The sequence below is a fragment of the Pelophylax lessonae genome, assembly GCF_965119305.1.
Source record: "Pelophylax lessonae genome assembly, chromosome: 11".
Classification (NCBI taxonomy): domain Eukaryota; kingdom Metazoa; phylum Chordata; class Amphibia; order Anura; family Ranidae; genus Pelophylax; species Pelophylax lessonae.
Window position 1 is genome coordinate 142,186,113 of NC_138778.1, and position 6,665 is coordinate 142,192,777.

A 6,665-nucleotide genomic window follows, 5' to 3' on the forward strand; every position below is an offset into this window, starting at 1 on the left:
ACATAGGACTACTTTTATATAAGTCTCTGCTTCTGGCCTGGATAAAATACAGTATTGCAGTAATGCAGCCCCTATTTGTGGAAGTGGTGTCAGTTCCCCCCTTCTCTCCACTTCCAACTTCTGGGGTTTTTAGACCCACCTACCAGAGAAAGGAAGTGCTAATACATATATAACACTGTGATATCAGCAGCTAACGGTAGAGGACAGCAGATCGATGCAACTGTGTATCATGAAAAATGACCTTTTTTAAACAAAAAATTTTTCAACTTTTTTATTTTGTGTTGTTATCACATTGCTGCCGATTTCCTGCAGCCTCATTTTTCTCGCTTTGGAAGTTCCATCAACAAAGATTTTATGAGGTTTCAGTGTTTTGGTTTTGATATTCTTTAGTCCCTTCCCGCAGTGAGTGCGCTCTCAGCATAGAAAGCCTTGCTGCCTATGGACGCATATGTGCAGCGTGTGGACAATGCCCCTTTTACAGTTACTAACATATGTAGTACAGTACGTCTATGGCAGCGAGGTTTTTTTTTTACACACTCCTGCCAGCTGCAGCCACTGGGATTGTGTGTGTAAATCTGACATTCCTACTGTCGGCTGTCAGTTTGAAGTGATCTGGTGGCTCTGCAGCAACCAGATCACTTCCAAACATGCTGGTAATGGCCCCTCCCTCCATAGTGAGTCCCTACCATGTTTTCCCAGGCTCCACACAACCCTTGCAAATAAGAACAAAGAAAAGGGCGCACCAGCCTAGCGCATTATCCTCAGTGGGCTTTTATTGAAAAAGTTAAAAATAAACTACTCACAAACATGCAATAAAATCCAGCATATCAATTCCATAGAGCAACGTCCTTATTATAAGTCCAATGTCTCGTAAAGACGAAGGGCTAACGCGTTTCGAGGCCGTGCCTCTTCCTCAGAGCTCTGAGGACATTGCTCTATGGAATTGATATGCTGGATTTTATCGCATGTTTGTGAGTAGTTTATTTTTAACTTTTTCAATAAAAGCCCACTGAGGATAATGCGCTAGGCTGGTGCGCCCTTTTCTTTGTTCTTATTTGCAGTGTTTTGTCGACCACCCCGGTCGTAGAGGGCAGCAAAGCTTAGCCATAGTGGATGCCAAGTGTGAGTTTCGGGATAGAGGCAGCCTGAGAACCTGGTTCTGAGTGCAGGAGCAGGGTGCTCAGCATCGCAATTTTCTTTTTGGAGGGTGTCCATACAACCCTTGGCAGGCCTGGCATGAGCATAGTTGCTGCTGTCCCATGAAGGTGAGGGAGACCAGTGAACGTCCATTTACTGCTCTTCCTTTCCATGTTACTGACCCAGAAACAATGTGAAAAACATCAACATGGGTTCCCCATGTCACTTTTCCAAGCTGGGATGGCCAAGAAAGACACTTATTGCAAAGCAATATGCACTGCATTGTTTTTTTTTGGAGGGCAGATAAAACACTAGGGATCTTAGACCTTTGATGTCTCATTAAAGATAACCTGTCACCAAAAATGCATTCAAGACCAGGCCTATTTCTGGCCATTATTGTTTACAAGGTAAAATCAGTATTTTTTGACAGAAAATTACTTAGAACCCCTAAATAATAAATATATATATATATATATATATATATATATATATATATAAATATATATATATATATATATATATTTATTTATTTTTTAGCAGAGACTCTAGAGAACAAAATGGTGGTTGTTGCAATATTTTATGTCACACTGTATTTGCGCAATGGTCTTTTATTTACTTTTCATTAAAAAAATACAATTCAATAAATAAAAAAATAACTAAACAGTAGAGTTAGCCCAGTTTTTTTTATATAATGTGAAAGATTATGTTACGATGAGTAGACAGATACCTAACATATCATGCTTTAAAATTGCGCAGGCTCGTGGAATGGGGACAAACTACGGCACCTAAAAATCTCTATAGTGGAAGCTTTAAAAAATGTCAACAGTTACCTGATTAGAGTTACAGAGGAGGTCTTGTGCTAAAATTATCTCTCACATGATCGTGGCAATATCTCACATGTGTGATTTGAACACTGTGTACATTTGCTGGTGCGACTTATGCATGAGTTTCCTTTGGCGCGCGAGCACAGAGGGATGGGGCACTTTAAAAAAAAAAAAAAAATCTTATTTATTTATTTTTTATTTTTACACTGTCCCTTTAAAAAAAATAAAAAATTCTAAACACTTTTATTGCTGTCACTAGGAATGTTAACTTCCCTTGTGACAGTAATAGGCAGTAACAGGTACTCTTTATGGAGGGATCTGGGGTCTATAAGACCCCAAATCTATCCTCTGTGCTTGAAAGTATTCAAACCCCCAAGATTGGCGTTTTTGAATACTTTGGATTTTTTAAAACTGGGGGTGTTGGCTGCTGAGTAAACTGGAAGTGACATTGTGATGTCCCTTCGGGGTTACTACATTGGAGACCCAATCAAAGCTGGTTCTGGTTTTGTTCGGGTCTCCAGCCAGCCGGCGGAAATGCCGGCTGATCGCTTGTGTCTCCTGGTTGGACAGGAGAGCCAGGCGGTGTGGCGGAAGGTGGCGGGACAGGGGGGACATCCCCTCCAACTGCTTGTTATAACAGCTGAACGGCTGCTTAGTCACATCAGTTGTATTTACTAGAGAGCCCACCGTTCTCTCTAAAAAAAACAGTACCGGGGTGATGCCTTTGTAGAAAAGCTTTGTAAAAGTGTGAAAAATTTGAGTTACTTAAAATCCCACTCAAAAAAGTTTGAGCCCCCCACATACATGCACTTAGGAACGTAAATGCATGTGTCTAAAGGGCCCATACACTAAGCCCCCGTTCACACTAAGGCGACCTGTGAGGCGACCTGGTCGCCTCACAGGTCGCCATAGGTCGCCTCCCATAGGGAAGCTGTGGACCGTTCTAATAGGAGCGACACAAGTCGCTCCGACTTAGAAAAAGGGTCCGGAGCTTCTTTGGGGCGACCCGGAGGTGACCGCCATAGACTTCAATGTTATGAAGTCCGTGGCGGCCGCTCCGAGGTCGCGGCGCGCTGCTCGCACCGCAACCTCGGAGGTCGCGGTGCGAAGTAGCGTCGCCCCTATGTGAACGGGGCCTAAAACGTTGTTTACATTACACAGGTTACGTATCTCTGCGCATGCTGGAGTGAGCCCGATAATTCTAGACCCATTGTTTAGAGTTAATGTTAAACTGAGTACCTTTAAAACCATGGGACTTTTAACCTTTTCGCTGCCAGAGGCGTTATTGCGTTTTTCTGCGCACATGTTTAAAAAATAATTTTAGCCCTGAAGATAATGTAAAATCCCCAAACATTTATATTTTCTGAATGCAGATACCCTAGGGAATAAAATAGTAGTAGTTACAATTTTTTATTTCACACAATATTACCGCAAAGGTCTAGGAAACGCCAAATTTCTGTAAAAAACACACTAAAGTGAATTTTAGGACTAAGAAACGCAATACATTACCCACATTTTGGTAAAATATAAAAGACAAGGTTGAACCTAGTAAGTAGATACCCAACATGCCAAACCTTAACCACCTCAATACTGGGCACTTAAACCCCCTTCCTTCCCAGACCAATTTTCAGCTTTTAGCGCTGTTGCATTTTGAATGACAATTGCGCAGTCATGCAACACTGTACCTAAACCAAATTTATGTCATTTTTTCCCCACAAATAGAGCTTTCTTTTGGTGGTATTTGATCACCGCCAGGTTTTTTCTTTTTTGGTGCACAAATAAAAAAAGACTGAAAAGTTTGAAAAAAAAAAAAGTTTTTTGTTTAGGTTATAAAATTTTGTAACTAGATACGTTTTTTCCTGCACTGATGAGCACTAATGACGCCGCACTGACAGGCACTGATGAGGAGACACTGATGGGGTGGCACTGATGGGGTGGCACTGATATGCAGCACTGATGGGCACTGATAGGTAGCACTGATATGCAGCACTGATGGGCACTGATATGTGGCACTGATAGCACTGATATGCAGCATTGGTGGGCACTGATAGGCAGCGCTGATGGGCACTGATAGGCAGCACTGATGGGCACTGATCGGCGGCACTGATGGGCACTGATAGGCGGCACTGATGGGCACTGATGGGTGGCACTGATGGGCGGCACTGATCGGCACTGATGGGGGGCACTGATGGGCACTGATAGGCAGCACTGGTGGGCAATAATGGGCACTGGTGGGCGGCACAAATAGATGGCAATAACGGGCACTGGTGGGCAGCACTGATAGATGGCATTGGTGGGAAGCACTGATAGGGGGGCACCACTGGCAGGCTCTCTGAGCCCTGTTTGCCATCCCTGGTGGCCATGGTGGGCATCCCTGGTGGTCATGGGTGGGCATCCCTGGTGGCTCTAGTGGCATTCCCTCCCCCCAGGGCTGCACTGGTAATCAATCATCTGATTACCAGCACAGACCCCCCCTGTGATCAGTGAGTAATTAGAAATACTCACTGATCACCCCAGCTGCAGAATTGATCCTCTTCTCTTCTCCTCACTGACAGGATCTGTCAGGAGGAGAAGAGATCGAAGCCGTTACAACGGCTGTATTGACATTACATGACGGCTGTGATTGGTCACAGCCGTCATGTGATCAGGAGGGCCAATCACAGGGCCCTCCTGCCGAGGCTTGTTGCTCTGTGTCCTAGGGACACAGGCACATCGAGATCGCGCCGCTGCGCGTGCCCGCGGCGGCGCGATCTCTCTCCTTCTGAAGGACGTTCCGGAACGTCCATTCAGAAGGACGAGACTCCCACCCGGCCGTATATGTACTATGGCCCGGGTGGGAGGTGGTTAAATTTGTGTCGGCTGGTAAAATGGCGACAAACTTCAGTACCCGATATTTTCTATAGGCAATGCTTCAAAAGCCCCCTATAGGTATCAGTTTATTGTTACGGAAGAGGTCTGGTGCTAGATTTATTGCTCCCACTCCGGTAATAATTAACATGTGTATAGCAATCAAGTTTTTCACGTGTAGGCGCCCCCGACACATGTGTTTCCAATCGTATGTGTTTATATGTGGAGGTGGGGTGCCTGAAATTAATTTTTTTGGGGGGTGGGGGGGATTTTATGTGCTTGGGTGTAACTTCATTTTTTTGCTTAAAGAGGAGTTCTGCCTGGAGAAAAAAAAAAAAGAAAAGTCAGCAGCTACAAATACTGTAGCTGCTGACTTTTAATATATAGACACTTACCTGTCCAGGGAGCCCGCACTGTCAGCACCCCAGCCGGTTTTCGGATCGGCTGCCGGGTGCTGCTGCTGCCATTCTTATTAAGGGAAATTAAGGGAAGCTTTTTCAGCTTCACAGCCGGTTCTCTACTTTGTATGCGTGAAGCGCGCTGCGCATTCTTATCGGCTCAGCGGCGGGGTAAGGCGCTGTTCCCAGAAGTGGGGAAGGGTACCTGTCAAAAACAGGTACTCGTTCCCCTCTCCCACCTGAAAGGTGCCATACGTGGCACCGGAGGGGGGAGCAAATCAGGGGAAGTTCCTCTTTTGGGTGGAACTCCGCTTTAACTTATTTTTTCATTACATGGCAGACAAAAAGTCTCCTATCTGATGTTGGTTAGGTGACAGTTTCTCTTTAATGAGACATGCAGGGCCTAAAAGATTCTGTATGCCTTCTCTGGGCTCCACTGAATGTTTTGCAATGCAGATCGTATTGCAATACATCCTTTCCTGGCTATGGTAGCTGGGGACACTGAGAGGCTGTGCCGGAAGTGATGTCATAGTCATCACTTTCCAGGTCACAGCAAGAAGGGGAGGAGTGCGAACGTGTGTCCTCCCACTCACCGGCACCTGCCATGTCATTTCCGGGCCCGCTAGATGGACAAGCAAAACCTGAAAAACATGGCGGGGGTGTGTGCGCGGTACCGGGGGAATGCTTTCACCTGACAAGCAGGAGTCTGCCTGTCAGTTTCACACACAATCCTAGAGGCTGCAGCCCCCCAGATTGTTTGTGAAACCCCCCGCTTTCAGGTACGTACGATGTACGGACCTGGCAGATTAAGGGTTAAAGCATTGCCTATAAATAATAAAGGGTATTGAATATTTTTGTTGTTTTATGGGTGCACACAATTTTAGGACTTGTTAGGTATCTATTTACCTAATGCAGCCTCATCATTTTTATTTTAACAAATATTGAGTAATATGCATTTACATGCCCTAAAAATCACTTTAGTGTATTTTTTTACTAAAATTTTAAGTTAATTAGTTTGCCCATATTGTGTTACATAAAAAGCTGGAATTACCGTTTATTTGTTCTCTTGGGTATCTGCTTTCATAAAATGTATGATTTTGGGGGGTTTTGTGTAATCTTCAGGCCTAAAATTATTTTTTAAACGTGTTCCAAAAATGCAGAAACAGCTCTGGCTGCAAAAGGGTTAAAGTCCACCCTGCTGCTGCAGATAAGCCTGTCCTGGGAACGACCTACTGAACAGGAAAGATAAAAAAAAAAAATATATATATATATATACTGTATATATATATATATATTTTTTTTTACAGGTAAAAGTCCATGTTTCTGTTTTTAAATGTCCCTGTGATGTTATCTGAGGATGGAAAAGATCCAATCCCCTTCTTTGAGTCCAGAGGAGGATCATTATTTTCCTTCATATTTATAGCAACAAATTTAGGGGTGTCTGCTTGGTTTCTTAAAT